The sequence below is a fragment of the Nomascus leucogenys genome, chromosome 13, assembly GCF_006542625.1.
Source record: "Nomascus leucogenys isolate Asia chromosome 13, Asia_NLE_v1, whole genome shotgun sequence".
NCBI lineage: Eukaryota > Metazoa > Chordata > Mammalia > Primates > Hylobatidae > Nomascus > Nomascus leucogenys.
Window position 1 is genome coordinate 98,050,291 of NC_044393.1, and position 24,845 is coordinate 98,075,135.

General features: G+C 41.9%; 1 long non-coding RNA gene and 2 other non-coding genes across 3 annotated transcripts; 1 reads left to right on the top strand and 2 right to left on the bottom strand.

The window, feature by feature from the left end:
* Positions 1-1,753: 1,753 nt before the first annotated feature.
* LOC115837988 lies at positions 1,754-3,261 on the top strand. Its single transcript, XR_004033057.1, has 3 exons — positions 1,754-1,835; positions 1,984-2,106; positions 3,133-3,261. It is a non-coding gene; the product is annotated as an uncharacterized LOC115837988 (long non-coding RNA).
* A 4,443-nt stretch (positions 3,262-7,704) lies between these two features.
* TRNAC-GCA lies at positions 7,705-7,776 on the bottom strand. The gene has a single exon. It is a non-coding gene; the product is annotated as a tRNA-Cys (tRNA).
* A 1,737-nt stretch (positions 7,777-9,513) lies between these two features.
* Positions 9,514-9,585, bottom strand: TRNAC-GCA. The gene has a single exon. It is a non-coding gene; the product is annotated as a tRNA-Cys (tRNA).
* Positions 9,586-24,845: the final 15,260 nt, after the last annotated feature.

Below are 24,845 nucleotides of genomic sequence, written 5' to 3' on the forward strand. Positions count from 1 at the left end.
AACTTTCTTTTAACTTCATAATTTAAAAAATTACATTATAAGAGTCCAGAAAGTGTTATTCATCTATTCCACTATACATGGACATACTCAGGACATTTCTTTTTTGTTTGTTTGTTTTCAAATTAACAATAGTGCTGCAAAGAACATTTGTGCACATCTCCTGATAAACTTATGCTAGAGTTTCTCAGATGTACCAAGAAGTGAAATTCCTGAATTTTATGCATACTTTTAAGTATACTCTTATAGGTCTATATGATTTATATGTTTATTTTGCCATTTTTATTGCCAAAATTTTCTCCATAGTGAGTGTACCAATTTACCAATTTTACACTATCGGATATATAAATCTTAAACACAAGGCCCAAATCTGTGCCCATCTGTACACTTCCTTATAAAGTCCAGTTTTAGCCAAGAGTTCTGCTAAGCCAGTTTAGCAAGAACCCCTACACCCTTGATACCTGAGCACCCTTTTCTTTTTTTTTATTATTATACTTTAAGTTTTAGGGTACATGTGCACAACGTGCAGGTTTGTTACATATGTATACATGTGCCATGGTGGTGTGCTGCACCCATTAACTCATCACTTAGCTTTAGGTATATCTCCTAATGCTATCCCTCCCCCCTCCCCCCACCCCACAACAGTCCCCAGAGTGTGATGTTCCCCTTCCTGTGTCCATGTGTTCTCATTGTTCAATTCCCACCTATGAGTGAGAACATGTGGTGTTCGTTTTTTTGTCCTTGCAATAGTTTGCTGAGAATGATGGTTTCCAGCTTCATCCATGTCCCTACAAAGGACATGAACTCATCATTTTTTATGGCTGCATAGTATTCCATGGTGTATATGTGCCACATTTTCTTAATCCAGTCTATCATTGTTGGACATTTGGGTTGGTTCCAAGTCTTTGCTATTGTGAATAGTGCCACAATAAACATACGTGTGCATGCTTCTTTATAGCAGCATGATTTATAATCCTTTGGGTATATACCCAGTAATGGGATGGCTGGGTCAAATGGTATTTCTAGTTCTAGATCCCTGAGGAATCGCTACACCAACTTCCACAATGGTTGAACTAGTTTACAGTCCCACCAACAGTGTAAAAGTGTTCCTATTTCTCCACAACCTCTCCAGCACCTGTTGTTTCCTGACTTTTTAATGATGGCCATTCCAACTGGTGTGAGATGGTATCTCTTTGTGGTTTTGATTTGATTTCTCTGATGGCTAGTGATGATGAGCATTTTTGCGTGTGTTTTTTGGCTGCATAAATGTCTTCTTTTGAGAAGTGTCTGTTCATATCCTTCGCCCACTTGTTGATGGGGTTGTTTGTTTTTTTCTTGTAAATTTGTTTGAGTTCGTTGTAGATTCTGGATATTAGCCCTTTGTCAGATGAGTAGGTTGCAAAAATTTTCTCCCATTCTGTAGGTTGCCTATTCACTCTGATGGTGGTTTCTTTTGCTGTGCAGAAGCTCTTTAGTTTAATTAGATCCCATTTGTCAATTTTGGCTTTTGTTGCCATTGCTTTTGGTGTTTTAGACATGAATATAATAGCTGCTGAAGTTCCTCCTCCTTCATCATCTTCTAGGTGATGATGTCTGATTTCCCTGGCCTGTCTTCAGCAAGAATCCTGTTAGGCCAGTTTAGCCAGAATTCCCCTTACTCCTGATGTTACTTCTTAGTAATTTTCCATCCAATGACCCCTCACCCTGCTCCTTGGCTATAAATACCTACTTACCCATGCTGTATTCAGAGTTGAGCCCAGTCTGTCTCCCCCACTGCAAAACTCAGTTGCAGTGGTCTCTATGCCTATTGCAATGGCTTCCTCACTGTGCTTTAACAAGTATCATTGAATAACTTTTGTTTAACAATATATATGTATATGTGTGTGTGTGTTTGTGCGTGTGTGTGTGTGTGTGTATTCTGTATATTCTACCAAAAGTTTGAGTTCATATTTAGGTCTTTAATTCATCTGTTGTTTTTTTTTTCAGATGGAGTTTCACTCTTGTTGACCAGGCTGGAGTGCAGTGGCGCAATCCTGGCTCACTGCAACCTCTTCCTCCCGGGTTCAAGCAATTCTCCTGCCTCGGCCTCCTGAGTAGCTGGGATTACAGGTACCCACCACCACACCTGGTTACTTTTTTTGTATTTTTAGTAGAGATGGAGTTTCATCACGTTGGCCAGGCTGGTCTCGAACTCCTGACCTCAGCTGATCCACTTACCTCAGCCTCCCAAAGTGCTGGGATTACAGGCGTGAGCCACTGTGCCTGGCCTCATCTGTATTTTCTTAATGGAGTGAGGTAGGGATCACATTGTGATTTTGTTTAGAAGACAATTATTCCAGCACCATTTATTGTATAGTCCACCCTTTCCCCACTGATTGGTGACACCATCCTGGTCTTATATTCTGAGGCCACACTTCATCTAGAGCAACACTGTCCAATAGAGATATAATGCAAGCTGCAAATATGAGCCATATATGTAATTTCATAGTTTCTAGTAGACACATTAATACATAAAAACAAATCATTGAAATTTATTTTAATGCAATATTCCATTTAACCCAAATATCTAAAATATTATTACTGTAACATGTAATTAAGCTAACAAGATATTTTACATTCTTTTTATACTGTATTCAAAAATCTGATGTGGTTGTGAGGGACATTTTCATGTTTTCTGACTGTGCAGAATCTTTGAGTGCACTAGCTGTACATGGGGAATGTCTTCCTTGTAAGACCAGCAACCTCAAAATAGAAGCTAGAAAACTTGTTCTCCAGGCCCCTTTGAGTTTATGGAATGGGCCTGGGCTCCAATGATGGGATGTACCCTTTTAAGGCCTGAAGAGGGAAGAGGGAGGGGCAGGGTCCATTTGGCTTGCAAGGATGGTGTTGTTGTTTTCCAGTTTTGAGGGCTTGAGTTTCTGGTAGAGAAACTCTACCAGATATGAGTTGTGGTGTCTGGAATGTAGACTGTGTCATCTGGTGCAAGGTTGGCACCTGCATTTTTGTTTCTTCAGTGGGCCAGTTCTGCAGGGTGGTTTGGGGCATTTTTTCTGAAAGGTTAGACTGGAGACTCATTTTCCACAACTCTACCTTGTGAGAAAGATGCTTTTAATAAACTTTTACTGCTCAATCTAGGTTCTGTTGCTGGTCCCTAAGGGCCCTGACGAACACAGTGAGTGAAATCTTGAAGTGCCAGCTGCTCCACACTAAAGAGTTCTGAGAAATGAATCTCCAGGAGGGGTGAATTAAAGCCATGCTTTTCAATCTGTCTGTGGTGAAAACCCAGCTTTATTTTTATTTCCTTAAAATCTGTCATGAATCAACACTGCTCCGTCAGACTTGCAGACTTTGAGACCCACCACACTACCAGAACTGGCCAATGGCAGATTGTTACAGACTTTCTCAGCATTTACTCTCAATTTCTGAATTTCTCCCATCACAGACCCATAACAAAGAATTCATGGACTGGCCTCAGTTCATGGACCACACTGAGTAGCACTGAGCTGAAAGACATGCTAACCATGAATTCCTCTGGCATCCAGGGATGAGTTTACCACTCTGTTAAGTTAGTTATGCAAGCCCTTTGTAGAACTGCTTTTTCTAAACTAGTGGAAGAATCATGCACCAGCAGTTAGGAGCTGCATTCAGCTGCTAGTAACCAACTGGAAATGAGAGTGACTACTGTGCTAAGGGGTACAGGCTCACTCACTACAGCATACCTTGCATTTCTAACACAAAGACAAGAAGTTCCTGGGGGAACTTGCAGGCAGAGGAGCAGCAAAAGTGCATGGTTCCCTGAGCTCTCCTTATCCTGTAGAGATGTGGACTTGGGCCAGGCAGAGCTGGGTGCACCATGGGATGTGGAACAGTAGAAGGACTTTCCTCCTACACTACTCTGTATCATTAGAGGGAAGCTGAGAAAGCTGTGGGAACACTTAGTTGACTCTGTAACAATGAAAGTTTGCTGGTCAACTCTCAACAATGAGAATTTCTACCAAGGAAATGGCCTTGGTAGAAAATCTTTTTCATGACTAACTCAGACCTACTGAGGTAGGTGCTTGGTAGGCTGTCAGTGGAGAAAGGGGATGAACTTACAGAATCATCTGGATTTGTCTGTCCTTGGAGGTTTCAACAAGATAGCAATTTATATATTTTTCATAAAGGATGTATGGAGGTGTATTAGTCTGTTCTCACACTGCTATAAAGACTTACCCTGAGACTGGGTAATTTATGAAAAAAAAGAGGTTTAATTGACTCACAGTTCCACAAGTTGTATAGGAATTATGGCTGAGGAGGCCTCAGGAAACTTACAATTGTGGCAGAGGGTGAAGGGGAAGCAGGCACATCTTCACATGGCCAGAGCAGGAGGAAGAGAGTGAAGAGGGAAGTGCTACATGCTTGTAAACAACCAGATGTCATGAGAACGTATTCACTTTCATGAGAACAGCAAGGTAGAAGACCACACCCATGATCCAATCACCTCCCACCAGGTCCCTCTTCCAACATTAAGGCTTACAATTTGACATGAGATTTGGGTGGGGACACAGAATCAAACACATCATTCCACCCCTGGCCCCTCCCAAATTTCATCCTTCTCACATTTCAAAACACAGTCATGCCTTTCCAATAGTCCCCCAAAGTCTTAACTCATTCCAGCATTAACTAAAAAGTCCAAGTTCAAAGTCTCACCTGAGACAAGGCAAGTTCCTTCCACCAATGAACCTGTAAAATAAAAAAAAAAAAAAACAGAACAAGTTAGTTATTTCCAAGATACAATGGGGGTACAGGCATTGGGTAAATGCCCCTGTTCCAAAAGGGATAAATTGGCCAAAACAAAGGGACTACAGGCCCCATGCAAGACTAAAATCCAGCAGGGCAGTCATTAAATCTTAAAGCTCCAAAATTATCTTTTTGACTCCATGTCTCACATCCAGGTTACATTGATGCAAGGAGTGGGCCAAGGCAGCTCTGCCCCTGTGATTCTATAGGGTACAGACCCCATGGCTGCTTTCATGGACTAGTATTGAGTGCCTGAGGCTTTTCCAGGCACATGGTGCAAGCTGTTGATGGGTCTACCATTCCAGGGACTGGAAGGATGGTAGCCCTCTTCTCACAGCTTCACTAGGCAGTGCCCCAGTGGGGACTCTATGTGGGGGCTCCAACCTCACATTTACCCTCAGCACTGCCCTAGTAGAAGTTCTCTATGAAGGCTCCAACCTTGCATTAGACTTCTGCCTGGACATCCAGGTGTTTCCATACAACCTCTGAAATCCAGGTGGAGGCTTCCAAGCCTCAACTCTTGCCCTCTGCACACCTGCAGGCTTAACACCATGTGAAAGTCACCAAGACTTCTTATGGCTTGCACCCTCTGAAGCAGCAACCTGAGATGTATCTGAGGCCCTTTTAGTTACAGCTGGACCTGGAGCAGCTGGGAAGCAAGTGCCATGTCCTAAGACTGCACAGAGTAGCAGGGCCCTGGGCCTGGTCCATGATACCATTTTTCCCTCCTAGGCTTCTGGGCCTATGATGGGAAGGACTACCATAAAGATCTCTGGATTGCCTTGGAGGCATTTTCCTCATTGTCTTGACTATTAACACTTGGCTTTTCTTTACTTATTCAAATTTCTGCAGCTGGCTTGAATCCCTCCACAGATAATGGGTTTTCCTTTACTACCACATGATCAGGCTGCAAATTTTCCAAACTTTTATGCTTTGCTTCCGTTTTGAATATAAGTTCCAATTTCAGACCATCTCTTTGTGAACATATATGATATGCTGTTAGAACCAGCCAGGTCACATCTTGAAGGCTTGCTGCTTAGAAATTTCTTCTGCCAGGTACCCTAAATCATCTCTCTCTAGTTCAAAGTTCCACAGATCCCTAGAGCAGGGGCACAATGCCACAGTCTCTTTGCTAAAGCGAAGCAAGAGTGACCTTTACTCCATCCAGTTCTCAATAAGTTCCTCATCTCCATCTGAGACCACCTAAGCCTGGACTTCACTGTTCATATCACTGTCAGCATTTTGGTCACAACAATTCAACAAGTCTCTAGGAAGTTCCAAACATTCCCTCATCTTCCTACCTTTTTCTCAGCCCTCCAAACTGTTCCAACCTCTGCCCATTACACAGTTCTGAAGTCACCTCCACATTTTCAGGTATCTTGACAGCAATGCCGTACTTCTCTGGTACCAATTTACTGTATTAGTCTGTTTTCACACTGCTATAAATACATACCTGAGACTGGGTAATTTATGAAGAAAAGAGGTTTAGTTGACTCACAGTTCCACAGACTGTGGCTGGGGAGGCCTCAGAAAACTTAAAATCATGGCAGAAGTTGAAGGGGAAGCAGGCACAACTTCACATTGCCAGAAGAGGAGGAAGAGAGAGGGAGGAAGTGCTACACACTTTTAAACAGCTAGAGCTCATGAGATCTCACTCACTATCATGAGAACAACAGGGGGAAGTCTGCCCCCATGATCCAATCACTTCCCAGCAGGCCCCTTCTCCAACACTGGGGATTACAATTTGACATGAGATTTGGGTGGTGGCATAGAGCCAAACCATATCAGGAGGTGAGCAGACCAGAGCTGGCATGCTAACTCGAGGCTGTCTTTAGAGACACAGGCTCCTTTTATCTCTCTGGTCAGCCTTCCTTAAAATGTGGATCCCATCCTCAAAGTTGACTCATGGTCCAAGTTGATAGCTTGTGCTCCAGCCATCACATCTATGTTATAAGTAGGAAGCAGAAGTAAAGGCAAAAGGAGCACATGACATATTTGCCCTTCTCTTAAATTTTCCAGAAGTCTTAACTATTTCTTATCCCTCATGTGTATGCCACCCCTAGCCAAAGATGGCCCAGGAATGTGGTCTCTTAGCTGCGAACATAACTGCTCAGTATGAAACCTGGGTTCGATTACTACGGAGGAGAAGAGAATGAATATTGGGTACTTAACTAGTAGCCTCCTTTGAGACAGACACATACACACACACACACACGCACACCCACACGTGTAGCACTGTTTCTGCAATTTTTAAAAAATGGATAAATTACAGCAAATATTCAGGGTCACTGTGTTGCATCATTCCAGGGTACCGTGTAATTGGTAAAGTTATATAATGTGCAACCTGTGTGTCTGCACATGGTTGCCCTGGCAGTCACCATCATCTGTCCAATGTTCTATCTATTAAGACCTATCATATTAATGCCTGCTGTTCTTCGAGCTAATAAAATATTTTTATCCATTGGTGAATTGGTCTGTTTTCCCTCTGCATGATTACCAGGAGCTATGAGATGTTTTGAATTCCACAGTAAGAGCTTCTCCTAACCTAGGCTCTTGGGAATAATTATTTACCACCTCTCCTAGATATTTGGCTCTGGCCTTTTAATACTCGTTTTACCAGTTAGAGTTTTATTGCGTCTTTTATTGTAAGTTGGCTTGGGTCCTTTTTTTAAAGCAAGCTTGGTGTAAACAAATAAAATCTTGATGGTAATAATTAGGTACGAGGGAAACAGAAAAAATGTAGGGCAGCCTTCCTCTACCCCTCCAGGAAATGATTATGGCTGAGGAGGTAAAAATGAAATATGTGAAAAATGTCACAAGAGAAACACTTCAGTCTTTGCCATTGGTTGGAAAATTTGGTTCCTTGAGGCTGGCCTACCAGATAACAAGGAGCTATAATAATTGCCCAGTGTAAAAAGGTAGTGACTAAGGGGGCACCTGGATTTGAACCAGGGACCTCTTGATCTGCAGTCAAATGCTCTACCCCTGAGCTATACCCCCAAGGTACTCATCTTCTTTAAATAAAGATATATTAATAATCACAGTCATTCACAAGCTACACTCTGGCCACCCTGTCTCCTGTAGCTCCCCAGGAGCTACAGGTGTGGAGTTATGTGATGCACAGCAGAGCAGCTCTTCTGTACAACCCCCTCCACACCTGCCAGCCCCAGGCCAGTTAAGCTGCAGCCTTAGCTTTTTGGGAAAAGGAGAGTGGTGGGGTTAAATCCAGATGTAGACATAGCTTGAGGGCCTGGGTTTGGGCCCTGGGCCTGATTGTTCTGGAATGCAAAGAGCCCCTACTTGATAGTAATAGATGTTCCAATATTGAGCCATCAGTGCATTTCTGTTTTAAGTCCTTCTTGGTTATGTGGGATTGTACTGTTGGATAAGGTTTTCTACTATTTTGTCTAGATTACTCTGAAATGAGATTGGCCTATAGCTTTCTTTGTGGTATATGCTCTTGTAATTTATTTTTTATATCAGGATTGCATGAATTTCCTAGAACGATTTGGAGAAATTTAAAGCGTTCTATATGCTGGAACATTATATATAACATAGAATTACATATTCTTAACTAAAGATTAGCAGAAACTCGCCTGTAAACCTCTAGGTGGGGTGCCTTTTGTGAGGAAGAGCTCCTTAATGATCTTTTAATGAATTCTGTCGTTACTGGTCTATTTAAGTGCTCTGCTTCATCTTAGGTCACTTTTAGTAATTCATTTTCATTTAGAAAATGTAATACAGTTGTACATAGTATTTGCTTTTCTTCCTTCCTTCCTTCCTCCCTCCCTCTCTCCCTCCCTCCCTCCCTCCCTCCTTTCTCTCTCTCCCTCTTTCTTTTTTTTTTTTTTTTTTTGAGATGGAGTTTCGCTCTTGTTGCCCAGCCTGGAGTGCAATCTCGGCTCACTGCAACCTCCACTTTCCAGGTTCAAGCAATTCTCCTGCCTCAGCCCCCTGAGTAGCTGGGATTACAGGCACCCACTACCATGCCCGGCTAATTTTTGTATTTTTAGTAGAGATAGTGTTTTGCCATGTTGGTCAGGCTGGTCTCGAACTCCTGACCTCAGGTGATCCGTCCGCCTTGGCCTCCCAAAGTGTTGAGATTACAGGTGTGAGCCACTGTGCTCGGCCCATAGTATTCTCTTATAATCTGAAATTTTATTTAGGTGTGTTATATTTTTTTCATTATGTTGTTCATTTGTCTTTTTTTGGCTTAGACAACATGAAGATCCGTTTATTTTTTGAGGTAAAAATTCAGATCCAACTTCAGTTACCAAAAGTTGATCAGTTGATCTCAGTAGTTGTTGCCTCTTGTATTTTGAAGCTCTGTTAATAGATGCATACACATTTAAGATTGTTATGTCCTCTTGATTAACTGATCTTTTTATCATTATGAAATATTCCTCTTCAATGCAGTAATTTTCCTTGTTCTGGTCTATTTAGTCTGTTATAAAATAGACTTTTCATCTTTCTTTTGGTTAGTGTTTGTTTGGCATATACTTTTTCCAGTCTCTTAAACTATTCATCTTATTATATTTAAAGTGGCATTCTTATAGATAGCTTATAGATTTCTTTGCTCAAGTGATCCTCCTGTGTCAGCCTCCCAAGTAGCTAGGACTACAGGTGTGAGTCACCATGCCCAGCTAATTTTTTAAAAAATTATTTTTCGTAGAGGCAGAGCCTACCAGATAACAAGGAGCTACTCTATAATTGCCCAGTGTAAAAGGGTAGTGACTAAGGGGGCACCTGGATTTGAACCAGGGACCTCTTGATCTGCAGTCAAATGCTCTACCCCTGAGCTATACCCCCAAGGTACTCATCTTTTCTCAATAAAGATGTATTAATAATCACAGTCATTCACAAGCTACACTCTGGCCACCCTGTCTCCTGTAGCTCTCCAGGAGCTACAGGTGTGGAGTTATGTGATGCACAACAGAGCAGCTCTTCTGTACAACCCCCTCCACACCTGCCAGCACCATGCCAATTAAGCTGCAGCCTTAGCTTTTTGGGAAAAGGAGAGTGATGGGATTAAACCCAAATGTAGACATAGCTTGAGGTCCTGGGTTTGGGCCCTGGGCCTGATTGTTCTGGAGTGCAAAGAGCCCCTACTAGCCTCAAACTCCTGGCCTCAGGTGTTCCTGCGGCCTCAGCCTCCCAAAGTGCTGAGCCAAACTCCCAAAGTGCTCAGCCAGTGTGCCCAGCCACATTTGGTTTTATTTGTTCCAAATACTAGATTTTGTTCTTGTTTTCCTGACTTCATTGGGATTGCATTTTTTTAATGATCTCATTTTGTCTCCACCATGAGCTTATTAGCTATTCCTCTTTGTTTTATATTTTTTAGGGTTCCTCTAGAGATCACAGTATCATCTTTAACTTATCACATTTTACCTTCAGATAATGTTTTACTACTTCTCTGATAGTGTAAGAATCTTATAACAGATTTCCATTTCCCTCATATTGTCCTTTGTGTTATTATTGTCATAGATTTTACTTCTATGTATATTATAAACCCAATATATTATTTTTGCATTACTTATCTTTTTTTTCTTTTTGTTTTCAATTTTTTAATTTAAAAAGGAGACAGGATCTCATTATATTGTCCAGGCTGGTCTTGAACTCCTGGCCTCAAGCGATATTCCTGCCTTGACCTCCCAAAATGCTGGGATTACAAGTGTGAGCCACTGTGCCCAGAGACATTAATTATCCTTTAAAGAGATTTTAAAATGAGGCAAAATTATATTAATCTACATATGTACCATTTCTGACACTTTTTATTACTTTGGGCAAATCCAGATTTTCATCTGGTATCATTTTTCTCTTTCCCTGAAGAAGCCTACTCTACTTCCTATAAAGTAGGTCTATGGGTAACGAATTCTTTCAGCTTTTGTTGGTCTGAAAAAATGTTTACCTTCATTGATGAAAGATATTTTCACTGGGTGTAGAACTCATTGAATATAGAATTAGTAGTATTTTAAAAAAGATATTCCTTTTCCCCCTTTCTAGACTGCATGATTTCTGATAAGAAGTCTGCTTTCATTCCTCTATGTTGGCTGTCTTTAATATTTTTTCTTTATCATTAGCTTTCAGCAACTTTATCATGATGTGCTTTCGTTTGGTTTTCTTTATGATACTTATGCTTGGGATTTGTTGAGATGATCTGTGGATTTCTAATTTTCGTCAAATTTGAAAACTTTTGGACCATTTATTAAAATTTTTTTCTGTATTTCTCTTCTTTTCTTCAGAGACCACACACACGCACACATCACACCACACTTTATTTTTAAAAAAAGGGATGTCTTGTTCTGTCACCCATGCTGGAATGCAGTGGCATGATCATAGCTCACTGTAACCTCAAACTCCTGGGCTCAAGCGATCCTCTCACCTCAGCCTCCCGAGTAGCTGGGACTATAGGCACACACCACCACACCTGGCTAATTAAAAAAATTTTTTGTAGACACAGGGTTTTGCTTATTACATAGGCTGGTCTTGAACTCCTGGCTTCAAGCAATCCTCCCACCTTGGCCTCCCAAAGTGTTGGGATTACAGGCGTGAGCCACCATGCCTGGCCAAGTATATATGTATTAAACTGCTTGATATTGTCTCACAGCTCACTAAATCTACACTTATTTTTTTTCTGTCTTCCTCTGTGTACATCATTTTGGTAGTTTATATTGCTATGTCTTTAAGTTTAATAGTCTTTCCTTCTAAAACATCTAACCCAGTTACTTTTCATTTCAGATATTGTATTTTTATCTATAGAATTATATTTGGGCCTTTTTAATATTTTTTATTTCTTTCCCCATTATGTCCTTGTCTTCCTTTGTATATTTGAACACATTTATAAGACTTATAATAGCTGTTTTAAAGTGATTTTCTGCTAACTTCATCATCTCTTTCCTTTCTACATCTGTTTTTCATCTGATTATGGCTCATATCTTCCTTTGTCTTTGCATTTTCGTTTGTATGTCAGACATTGTGAATTTTATGTTGTGAATGTAAAATTGGATGCTACGTTTGGTTATAGTCCTTTAAAGAGTACTGAATACTAGATTTAGTTGTATTCCTTTAAAGAGTATTGAATTTTGTTTTGGGATGCCATTAAGTAACTCGGCTGTCAACCTACTCCATTTGAGGCTTGCTTTTACATTTTGTTAGAGTGAGTCCAGAGTAGCCTTTATTCTGTACATTAGTCCCCCTTTATCTATAGTTTCACTTTTCAAGGTTTCAGTCACCTGTGGTCAACCTTGGTCTGAAAATAGGTGATATAGTACAATAAAATATTTTGAGAGACAGAGAAAGGGAGACCACATTCATATAACTTTTATTACAGTATACAGTTATCATTATTCTATTTTATTATTGATTATTGTTGTTAATCTCTTACTGTGCCACACTTACAAATTAAATTATTATTATTATTATTATAGGCATGTATGTATAAGAAAAAACAGTATAATTAGGATTTGGTATTATCTGTGGTTTCAGGCATCCACTGGGGATTTTGAGATATATCCCCTGCAGCTAAGAAAAACTGCAATATAATTTACCTTCACTCCTATGGCAAGAACCTCCTGATAACTTTGCTCGGTGCCTTAGGTATTGAGAGCTCTCCACTCTCTTTGATTGGAAAATGAATTCTTTCTGGTCCTGTGTGAACTCTAGGAGCTGTTTGCCTTGCTGCATACTGGTGTATTTTTGATTTTTTTTTTTTTTTTTCTTTTGGACTTAAGGATTTTCCTGTTGTCTAGGCAGAATTTTAAGATACCTCCCAGCTCCCACCAAGATTCCTAACCCCTGGGATATATGCACCATATAATCCTCTTCCTTTCCTTGTGGGCAAAACTTATGAATGTGATGGAGTTTCACTCTCATGATTAGGTTACACGATATCATAAAGGTAAAGGCATTTTGCAGATTAAGGTCTCTAATAAGTTGACTTTGATTCATCAAAAGGGAAATTATCCTGGGTAGGTATGACCTAATCAGAGGAGCCCTTTAAAAGAAGGTCCTGGTCTTTCTTGAAGAGAGAGATCCTCCTTCTAGCTTTGAAAAGGTGGGTTGCCATTTTCTGGAAGGACCATGTGCCTAGGACCTGAAGGCAACCCCTAGGTGCCTGGCCAACAGCCAGCAGGCAATAGGGACCTCAATCATATGGCCACAGAGAAATGAATTCTGCTCAAACTCAGTGAGCTTGGGAAAGAGCCCTGAGCCTGAGCCTGGCTGCATCTAGATTTCAGCCTTATGAGGCCCTGAGGAGATGACCAGCTAAGATATTTCTGAACTCCTGACTGTCTCACTTGCAGCTGTGAGATTTGAATTTATGGAGTAGACTGAGAGACAACACAGAGACCAATGCCATTGAAAGAAGATGTTTGTTACTTATATTATCCAACAGAAGGAGGCATGCCCCACCATGCAGAGCCACATGGGTGAAGCACCAGTTTCGGTCAGAAGACAGAAGTGACAGGAAAGCATAGGCCAGAACCTTTATTGGGCTTTCCATAGGAAAGGCAAGGCAAAGCAGGGCCACCAGTTTAGGACTGGCTGGTTTGAATAATCCTGGTGAATCTTAAGGGCATAGAGGCTGTCCCTAGTTGTCTTGATACCTGGCCCTGGAGTAATTTAGAGTAGGGGAATATTGCCATGGTGTGTTAGAGTTTGATAAGGAGATGGTTTGAAGGATGGGCTCTGGGTTGGTTAGTTTGCATATAGAAGGTGTGCTCCCGGGTGAGCCCTTTGCTGTCTCTAAGAATTGGCTAACCCTGACAGGGGCAGTCTCTGCCCAGTCAGTGAAGCCACAAATGCCAGAGCATCAAGAATACAGAACATAAGAAAATACAGTTAACATAATTGGCCCTGTAATGAATGGAGGCCAAAGAGACAAAGAATCTAAAAAAGCACAGAACACCAACCCACAGAAACTGTGAGATAATAAGTTTGTGCTGTTGAGGCCTCTAAGGCTGTTTGTCATGAACCAATAGAAAATGAGAACAGTCCTCCAGGCACACTCATCCTCGTCACGGGACCTCTCCTCAGTTTCCCGGAACTTTTCATGCAGCTTCCTTCTCTCTGGTACTTTTACCTACAAATTCTAGCTTCCCTGACCTCCTTGAAGTCTTATTTTTGCCTCTTCAACTCAATGAGACCCCTAAGTCTGTGTCGATTCCCTGTCCCTTCACTGCAGACCGCAGGCACTAAGCTGGGGGATTGCAGGGCTTGATCAGTGTAGGGCCATTGTTTTCCTTCTCACTGCTCTCCTCTGCTTATTGTTCAGTGTCTGAAAACCATTGTTTTATATATTTTGCCCAGTTATCTCATTGCATATGGCAAGGAGGCAATTCCTATAGTAGTTAGTTTTTTCATGGGTGGATGCAGAAATCCAGGAACCCAAAAACCATTTAACAGTCAAGATCACTACTCCTGAGCCATACAGACAAAGGATAACAATAGAATGTTACTTCCAACCGGCATGTTTTCACTTGTGTATACGTTTGTATTCTTTGGTTGCAGCCCACAGAAATTAACTCTGGATAATTCAAGCAAAAAGAAATTTATAGTGTAGCTATTGGGTAACTCACAGAATGGCTGGTAGGCTGGAGAGCTAGCCGGCAGGAAGCAGAGTAGCTTGGTCATCTGGATAGCAGAGAGCTTGGCACTCTCTAGTAGCTGCCACCACCAAACACTCCACCTATGCTGGTTTTTTCATCCATCCTTGGGTTGCCCTGCTCAAGACCGCGGGTCCCCAAGGAAAGTGTTTGGCCTATCATGGGACAACTGTCTGACCTTGGCCAGAGTAAGGGGGTGTACCTTGCTTTACTATCCCACCCAAAAGACACCCAAAGGGAAAGAGGAGTTTCCCCCAAAAGAAGCTTAGGTTCCAATAGGAAGTGGGAAAGGATGTTGGATGGCCATGAAGAGACAAATGCCACTAGAGCCTTGAGGACGCAAAACCGCCAATGATGTCTGACATTCTGCACATCCCAGGAGCTGGAAAACTTCCTCTCTTGCAAACTGCTTCCCTTCCTGCCAGGATCCCCTCCTCACCATCTGGCCCTGGATGCCCCACAGCCGTCTGGCTGCCCTTTCCAAGTCTGTGGCTAAAAATGTTGACTCCAGCTGGGCGTGGTGGCTCATGTCTATAATCCCAGCACTTTGGGAGGCCGAGGTGAGTGGATCACCTGAGGTCATGAGTTCGGGACAAGCCTGGCCAACATGGCGAAATCCCGCCTCTACTAAAAAAAAAAAACCAAACTAAAAAACAAAAAAACAAAAAACAACTAAACAAACAAAAAAAAACCAACTAAAAATGTTGACTCCTACAACCAGAAAGGACTTCAGGATAACCTTTTCTGTGCCCTTCTGAGTTGGAGACAGCTGATCAATAACACAGTCAGGCAGCGCCATGTGGGGTCTAGAGGCTGCATGTCTTGTCCTAAGTCATGGCCAGTCACGCCCAGTGTGTAGCAGGCACTGATGACAGGCCAGGCTCTGAGCTGGACACTGCCCATGCATCCCTTACACAACCCACCCAGCCATCCTAAGTGGTAATTTCTCTTTTCGGTGCTTACAGATGAAGATGCTGGGGCTTGGAGAGGTTAGAGAACTTGTTCAAGGCTGCCAGCTAATAAATGGAGAGTCTGCCTTGGAACCTGGGGCCCTGCAAAGTCAAGGCCAGTGATCTTAACCACCAAGTAATACTGCACTGAATACAGAGGACATTTTCCCCTCTTCGCTTGGTACAAATAAGGACACAGGAGGGGTGGCCCCTGAGTCTTGAGGAAATGGTGACCACCCTCCCAGAGAGGGAGCAGTGAAGATTCACCATCATCTGTCTAGCACATGCTTTTGTAAAGGTGTTCATCCTGGGAGAACGTTTGCCTGTGTGCTGCTGAGAGGAGAGTTGAATGTGGTTGAAAGACCCCCACTGCAAGGAACGGGCCTGCCTCCATCCCTCAATGGTTTGTGCCTCAACAAAGCTGCAGGATATTCCCAAGTCTTCGCTTTCTCATCTGGAAAATGAGAGAAGGAAAGACCTTCTTATCCTCTGTATGAGTTCCCTTCCACCTGTTGCAGGGAGTCTGTCCTCCTTGCAAAAATTGTCTGTTCGTGGGGAGGGGTGAAAGTGGGGCCAGGGGTAAGCTCATGTGTGGGGGTTGAAGATGAGGGTAGGAGCTTGGTAGTAAACTTCTGTGTGAAGGAGTGATGAAGACAGGGTGGGATGAGGTAATAACCCCTAACTACACTTCCCAGCACTGACCAGGGCACATGTACACATCTGGGGCCCCTTGTGCTGTGGCGTCCAAAGAGGCAGACTCCACAGTGAGGCTTGGAGCTCTCCAGGCCACCCCATAGACCCATAAATGACCCCCCAAGTCCATCCAGCTCCTTTGGTCCAATCCTGAATTTGGCTTTGCGAAGCCACTCCCAGATTCTCTCATCACGGACCCTGCTCCCTGCCTCATAGTTCACAGAGACTCTAGAAGCTCTGTCTTTGACTTTCCCAACTTCCCACTCTTCCCAGGATCACTCTGTCCTCACCTATCCAAACCCTGAGCTTTCCATGGCCCATTGTATCAATGATCCTCTTCTTGGAGTGTGTCCAGTCAATGGTGAAAATATGCTGAAACACCCCTTCTGCAATGACTGACAGATAAATGTACAATGTCTTGGACCTTTCTTTTAATTTTCCCAAATCTAGCCAGACATACATGTCTTCTTCTCTTTCTTCCAATTCTTAAATGATGCACACACGAAAATTTTTTAAAAAATTGTTTTGTATCAAAACAATGTGTGTGGCTTAAAAAGTTTGCATAGTATATGCATATATGGAATATTACTCAGCTTTGAAAAGGAAGGACAGTCTGACACATGCTACAACATGGATGAACTTTGAGGGCATTATGCTAAGTGGAATAAGCCAAATACTGGATGATTCCACTTATATGAGATGCCCAGTCAAATTCACAGAGACCAAATGTAGAATGTAGGTTGCCAGGGCTGTGGAGGGAGGTTAAAATGGGGAGTTAGTGTTTAATACAGACAGTTTCTGTTTGGGAAAATGAAAAATTTCTAGAGATGGTTGCATGACAATGTGAATGTGCTTAACACAACTGAACCATACACTTAAAAATAGTTAAAATAACCAATTTTATGTTATGTATATTTCACCACAATAACAAAAGAAAAAAGCTTATAAAGCTTATAACAGGCCGGGTGCAGTGGCTCACGCCTGTAATCCAGCACTTTGGGAGGCCGAGGCGGGCGGATCACGAGGTCAGGAGATCGAGACCATCCTGTCTAACACGGTGAAACCCCGTCTCTACTAAAAATACAAAAAATTAGCCGGGCGAGGTGGCGGGCGCCTGTAGTCCCAGCTACTCGGGAGGCTGAGGCAGGAGAATGGCGTGAACCCGGGGGGCGGAGCCTGCAGTGAGCCGAGATCGCGCCCCTGCACTCCAGCCTGGGCGACAGCGAGACTCCGTCTCAAAAAACAAACAAACAAACAAACAAAAACTTATAACAAAAACCAGGTGGCGGCCCCATGTCATCTGTCTGCATACAATCCCTGCTCCCCGAAGGCAAGGCAACCAGTTTAAACTCTTAGCGTTCCCCCATGGGTACTTCCATTGATCTGAAGAACAGGCTTATACTGTTATTTCTTCATTTTTTCAGTTTGAAATTTTATCTAACTTCCTCTGATGGAAGACAATAATTTAGCTCTTGTATAAGCCTCTTTCTTCCCCACAATCTACACACACACTCATATACACACACAAACACACACGTGTTCACACACGCACACATTTTCTCTCCCTCTAGTCTCTCAACTCAATATTCAGTATTTATATTATGATCATACAAATTTATTTTTAACAGCTGGGCTTTATGGTGTCCTCTGATTAGATTTTCTCTCACACAGCTCTTTGTTTTCCTGGGAATTTATGGTGACCTTTTTGCTAAGGTTTCTGCAAACTTCATTAATCATCCGATATCTCTGAAAGAGGAATGAATCTCTATTTACTGGTGGAGTGTTTTGTTTTTTTTTTTCTTGGAGACACACCTCCTTAATCGCTCTGAATTGTTTCATGTACTCTGGGCCTGCTGCCAGCTACTACTTGGGGACCTCTCTTCCCCACCAGCCTGGGAAGTCACCAGCCCTCCCTGCCTTTGATGGTCTGTTGTATTCTTTTGATGAAGTGCATCCTCTAGCGGCTTCCCGGGACCTTAGGTCTCTGAAAGCACCTTCTTTTAACATCATACTCAGTTGGTCGTTAGTCTGGGAATTTCATTCCCACAGTTGGTAATGATTTTTCTGCACAATATTCAAAAGCTTTGCCCCCTTGTTTCCTTTTTTTTTTTTTTTTTTTTTAGACGGAGTCTCACTCTGTCACCCAGGCTGGAGTGCAGCGGGGCGATCTCAGCTCACTGCAACCTCCGTCTCCCGGGTTCAAGTGATTCTCGTGCCTCAGTCTTCCAAGTAGTTAGGATTACAGGTGCCCGCCACCATGCCTGGCTAATTTTTGTATTTTTAGCAGAGACAGAGTTTCACCATGTTGGCCAGGCTGGCCTCGAACTCCTGACCTCCAGTGATCCACCCACCTTGGCTTCCCAAAGTTCTGGGATTACAGGCATGAGCTACTGCACCTGGCCAACACACCTGTTTATTCTTGTTATTGTTTTTCTTCCTTTGCATATCTAACATTCCATTCATCTTTTCTGCCTGAATAATACTCTAATATTTCCTTTAGGGAAGTTAGCTGATAAATATTGTGTTTTTCTTTGCTCAAAACAATCTTTGTGTCATTTTCAGAGCAGGGATACAGGCTATTCCAAGAGGTATATCTTCAAGAAAAACAAAATCAGAAGATTAACTAACTGATGTGTTTTACTGTGTTAGAGGAGATTTTTACTGAAAGGACAAAGAGAATCGGAATTAAATTAACAGAAAATGTCATCCCAGTTCGGGAGGGATGACTGATTTCACAGACCCGAGGATGCTGAAAGCTAAATATCTTCAGTGACAGAACCCAGAGAAGCAATCTGCCTCCCAAGGTGACCCTAACCCCAGAAGGGCTCAGGAATTGGAGGCACTAGAGCCCAGCAGGTGGACCTTTGTCATGGAGCTGGAAACAGAAGCCCCAGTTGAAATTCTGTTTCCAAAGCAGAAACACTCCAAATCCTTTCTTTCTGCCATGGAGTAATCCAGATGAGAGAGAGGTTTACCCATTGAGAGGCTGATCCAGAGGAAGTCCAGACTTAGGAGTATCTGTGATGGTTGCTCAATGAGAAATAGTGGAATTCACTCATCCATTCAGAAAGCGTTTGTTGAATGGATACAGTGTACATGGCACAATAACCCAGCTAATTTTTTGTATTTTTTTTTTCTTTTGAGACGGAGTTTCGCTCTGTTACCCAGGCTGGAGTGCAGTGGCGCTATCTAGGCTCACTGAAAGCTCCGCCTCCTGGGTTCATGCCATTCCCCTGCCTCAGCCTTCTGAGCAGCTGGGACTACAGGCGCCTGCCACCACGCCCGGCTAATTTTTGTATTTTCAGTAGAGATGGGGTTTCACCGTGTTAGCCAGGATGGTCTCGATCTCCTGACCTCGTGATCCGCCCGCCTCAGCCTCCTAAAGTGCTGGGATTATAGTCGTGAGCCACCACGCCCAGCCCCTAACTTTCAATGTTACTACTGAGAATTCCAGCGCGATTTTAATTCCCTATGCTTTGACTCTGTCCTTCCCCCCACTCTCCCCGCCACAGGAAGCCATTAAAAGCCTGCAATTTCACCATGTAGTCCCTTGGTGAGAGTCTTGGTGTTGGGTGCTTGATGGGCCCTCTCTGTCTATAAACTCACTGCTTCTGCTCTGGGAAATTTTCTCCTCTCTGTCTTCTGAATTCTTCCTTCTTGGACATTGAAAGTTAGACTTTCTGAATCAATCCTCCAACAGATTTTTAAATCTGTTTTCTCCTATTGTCTTTATCACTGTCTTTTTTATTCTACTGTCTGGATGAGTTTTCTTTCAATCCTTCAACTGAATTTTTAATTTCTTGGGTCATATTTTGAATGTTCAGGCCCTTTTTCTTATGTTTTGAAGTTCTTTTTGGTTTTATACTGTGTTCCCTTTCCGTGCATGCAAAATCTGTCCTAATCTCCCTGAGGATAGCAATGACGCACACATATAGTTTTTGTTTTTATTTTTGAGATGGAATCTTGCTCTGTCGCCCAGGCTGGAGTGCAGTGATGTGATCTTGGCTCACTGCAATCTCTGCCTCCAGGGTTCAAGCAATTCTCCTGCCTCAGCCTCCTGAGTAGCTGGGATTACAGGCATGCACCACCACACCCGGCTAATTTTTGTATTTTTAATACAGATGAGGTTTCACCATGTTGGTCAGGCTGGTCTCAAACTCCTGACATCAAGTGATCCACCCACCTTGGCCTCCCAAAGTTTTAAGTTTTCTTCTGCTCCTAGTATTGTCTCTTTTTCCTTTTCTGTTTGCTTTCATCTATGTTTTTTATGTTAGAGATGTTGCCTCCAAAGTCTGTGGATCTTTAATTACTCATCTGTAAATCAAGAGTGAGGTGACTGACGCTGATTGGGGGTTCTCTCTGAGTGTGGGTGGTGCTTGTTGGCTGATGGCTTCATAGTAGGGAGATCCAGAAAAGCTTGATTTTGCAGATCACATGCAAAGGGTAAGCACTCCAAATGATATTGCTCATCTCCAGCCAGAAAGTGTAATATGGCTACCAGTGAGCTGGGGTCACAGAAGAGCGGAAAGGGATGGAGGAAGTCTCACAGTTTAGCATGTAGGCTTCTCCTTAGTCCTCTCTCGAATGGGCAGGGACTTTGTCTTGTCTGGCACTGTAGCTGTGTTACTGTGCCATGTACACTGTATCCATTCAACAAATGCTTTCTGAATGGATGAGTGAATTCCACTATTTCTCGTTGAGCAACCATCACAGATACTCCTAAGTCTGGACTTCCTCTGGATCAGCCTCTCAACGGGTAAACCTCTCTCTCATCTGGATTACTCCATGGCAGAAAGAAAGGATTTGGAGTGTTTCTGCTTTGGAAACAGAATTTCAACTGGGGCTTCTGTTTCCAGCTCCATGACAAAGGTCCACCTGCTGGGCTCTAGTGCTCCAATTCCTGAGCCCTTCTGGGGTTAGGGTCACCTTAGGAGGCAGATTGCTTCTCTGGGTTCTGTCACTGAAGATATTTAGCTTTCAGCATCCTCGGGTCTGTGAAATCAGTCATCCCTCCCGAACTGGGATGACATTTTCTGTTAATTTAATTCCGATTCTCTTTGTCCTTTCAGTAAAAATCTCCTCTAACACAGTAAAACACATCAGTTAGTTAACCTTCTGATTTTGTTTTTCTTGAAGATATACCTCTTGGAATAGCCTGTATCCCTGCTCTGAAAATGACACAAAGATTGTTTTGAGCAAAGAAAAACACAATATTTATCAGCCAACCTCCCTAAAGGAAATATTAGAGTATTATTCAGGCAGAAAAGATGAATGGAATGTTAGATATGCAAAGGAAGAAAAACAATAACAAGAATAAACAGGTGTGTTGGCCAGGTGCAGTAGCTCATGCCTGTAATCCCAGCACTTTGGGAGGCCAAGGTGGGTGGATCACTGGAGGTCAGGAGTTCAAGACCAGCCTGGCCAACATGGTGAAACTCTGTCTCTACTAAAAATACAAAAATTAGCCAGGCATGGTGGCGGGCACCTGTAATCCTAACTACTTGGAAGACTGAGGCACGAGAATCACTTGAACCCGGGAGACGGAGGTTGCAGTGAGCTGAGATCGCTCCGCTGCACTCCAGCCTGGGTAATACAGCGAGACTCCTTCTAAAAAAAAAAAAAAAGAATAAATAGGTGTGTAATGTAAATAAATATTAATAGTATAACACAATGATAATGTCTAACATAGTTTAAAATATATAGGTAATTACAACACACAGCAACATTACATAAGATGAGAATAAATGGACTTAAAGTGTTTTAAGGTTCTTGCAATTTCATGGAGAGGGTCAATGTACCATCAGTATTAAATTTTGACATGCTCAGCATGCATGCTATGCCCTCTAGGACAACTATTAAAAAAGAAGAGTAACAAAAATGAACTAGGAAGCAAAGTACAATAGAGGAAATCAATGAAGCCAAAAGTTGGTTCCCTGAAAAGATCAACAAAGGATAGAAATCTCTGGCAAGACTTTTAAGATGAAGAAAATAGAATGCGAAAATACCTACTACTAGGAATTTAAAGGGGAACATTACTAGAGGTAACACAGATCAGATGGAAATTCAAAGTTAAAATGTGATAAACAACTTTACACTAAAAAATTGAAAATGTAGATAAAATGGTAAATTACAGAAAACACAAATTTACAAAACTTACATATGCAGAAGTAGAAAGTTGGAGTGCTCCTATGACTGTTAAAGGAATTAAATCCATAATTTAAAACCTTTCCCAAAGAAAACTCTAGACTCAGATGGCTTCACCCATGAATCTAACCAAACATTTAAGAAGAAACAGTGCCTCTGTTATACATAGCCTTTCAAAGAATACGAATAAAGGAAGAATTTCTCAACTTAGTTTATGAGGCCAACATAACCTTAATAACCTAAATCTGACCAGAACATTGTAAAAAAGGATTATTACAGGCCAATATCACTTATGAATGTAGATGAAAAAATTCTCAAAAAGTACTAGCAATTCAGCAAATCGTAAACAAGGTAATACATTCTGATCAATTGAGTTTACTCCAGAAATGTTGACTTAACATTTGTAAATCAATCAAGGTAATGTTCATATCACCACATTAACAGAGTAAAGACAAAAAATCACATGATAATCTCAATAGATACAGAAAAAAGCCTTGATAATATTCAACATCTACTTATGATTTTAAAAATCATCCATTATAATAAAATAACAATAAAAATCTCAATTTAAAAATAGAAAGGGGCCGGGCACGGTGGCTCACACCTGTAATCCCAGCACTTTGGGAGGCCAAGACAGGCGGATCACCTGAGGTCAGGAGTTCGAGACCAGCCTGGCCAACATGGTGAAACCCCGTCTCTACTAAAAATACAAAAAAATTAGCCAGGCATGTTGGCACATGCCTGTAATCCCAGCTACTCGGGAGGCTGAGGCAGAAGAATCACTGGAACTGGGGAGGCAGAGGTTGCAGTGAGCCGAGATCGTGCCACTGCCCTCCAGCCTGGGTGACAGAGTGAGACACCGTATAAAAATATTTCTCAACTGAACATGGCAGCTCAATGAACCTGCAAACCCAGCACTTTGGAGGCTGAGGTGGGAGAACAGCCTGGGCAATGCAGTGAGATTTTAATTTTTAACAACAACGAAAAATTAGCCAGGTGAAGTGGTGCACAGCTGTAGTTTCAGCTACTTAGGAGGCTGAGGTGGGAGGATCACTTGAGCCCAGGAGTTTGAGCTGCAGTAAGTATGACGGTGCCACTGTACTGCAGCCTGGGTGGTAGCAAGATCTTTCTCTCTAAGATTGAGAATAGGCAAGCATGATTCCCATCAACACTTCTATTCACATTTTTATGAAATTCATAATAACTGAAATAAGACAAGTAAAAGAAGTAAAAGTATATGTATTATAAAGTAAGAAATTAATCTGTTCTTATTCACAGAAGGTGTGCCAGAGTTCCTAGACAGTCCAAAAGGATATACAGATAAATCATTAGAATTGATATATGAGTTTGGCAAGTTGGTGACTTATAAGTAGTGGGAAAATGAAGTCTTAAAAATATAACAGCATCAAAAATACCAAAGACCTAGGGATAAATCTAACGAATATATTTACAGTGAAAATAATAATCTCTCTACACATGAAAGTGATAAAATATTACAGAGATAAAGAAATTCCTGAGAGAAATAAATAAATGAAGGAATATATCATCTTCATGGACTAGAACACACACAGCATAAAGATACTAATGTGTATATAGATTCAACTCAATCTAAATCAAAATTACTGCAGTTTTTCATGGTGGATGGAGGGAAGAGATTAACAAGCTGATTCTAAAATTTACATTGAAAATGCAAATGACCAGGAATAGCCAAGCTAATGTTCAAGGACAAAATAAGAGGAATTGTTCTTACATATAAAAATATTGTTTAAAAACATTGTTAGCAAGTTATCATGATTAAGATGATATATTTGCACAAGGAAGAACAAGCAAACCAAAGGAACTGAAATCCAAAGGAATCCAGAAATTGACTCACACAATTACGGATTCTTGATTTATGACAAAAGTGGCAGTGGCGTTCCTGAGCAGCTCAGAAAGGATGGCTTTGTCAATAAAGCTTCTGACTCCATTAGACATCAATATAGAAAAAATGAAACTTGGACCCCTATCTTGCACCAAACACAAAATCAATTCTGGGTGAATTACAGATCCAAAGAGGAAAGGTGAAATAATTAACTTTCTAGTGGGCAACAGAAGAGACTCTTTTCTGCTCTCAAAGGAAGTAAAGATTTCTTTTCTTTTCTTTTTTTTTTTTTTTTTTTTTTTTTTTTTGAGACAGAGTCTTGCTCTGTCACCCAGGCTGGAGTGCAGTGGTGTGATCTCGGCTCACTGCAAGCTCTGCCTCCCAGATTCACGCCATTCTCCTGCCTCAGCCTCCTGATTAGCTGGGACTACAGGCGCCCACCACCACGCCCGGCTAATTTTTTGTATTTTTAGTAGAGACGGGGTTTCATCATGTTAGGCAGGATGGTCTCGATCTCCTGACCCCTCGGCCTCCCAAAGTGCTGGGATTACAGGTGTGAGCCACTACGCCCGGCTAAGATTTCTTAAGCAGACCTTATGAAGAACCACAAAAGAAAAAGACTAATAAGACTATATTAAAATTAGAAATGCTTGTTTATGAAAAGTTGCCATTAAAAAGTTGAAAGGGGCCAGGTGTGGTGGCTCATGCCTATAATCCCAGCACTTTGAGAGGCTGAAGCATGAGGATTGCTTAAATCCAGGCATTGCAGACCAGCGTGGGCAACACGGCAAGACCTCATCTCTACAAAAAATTTAA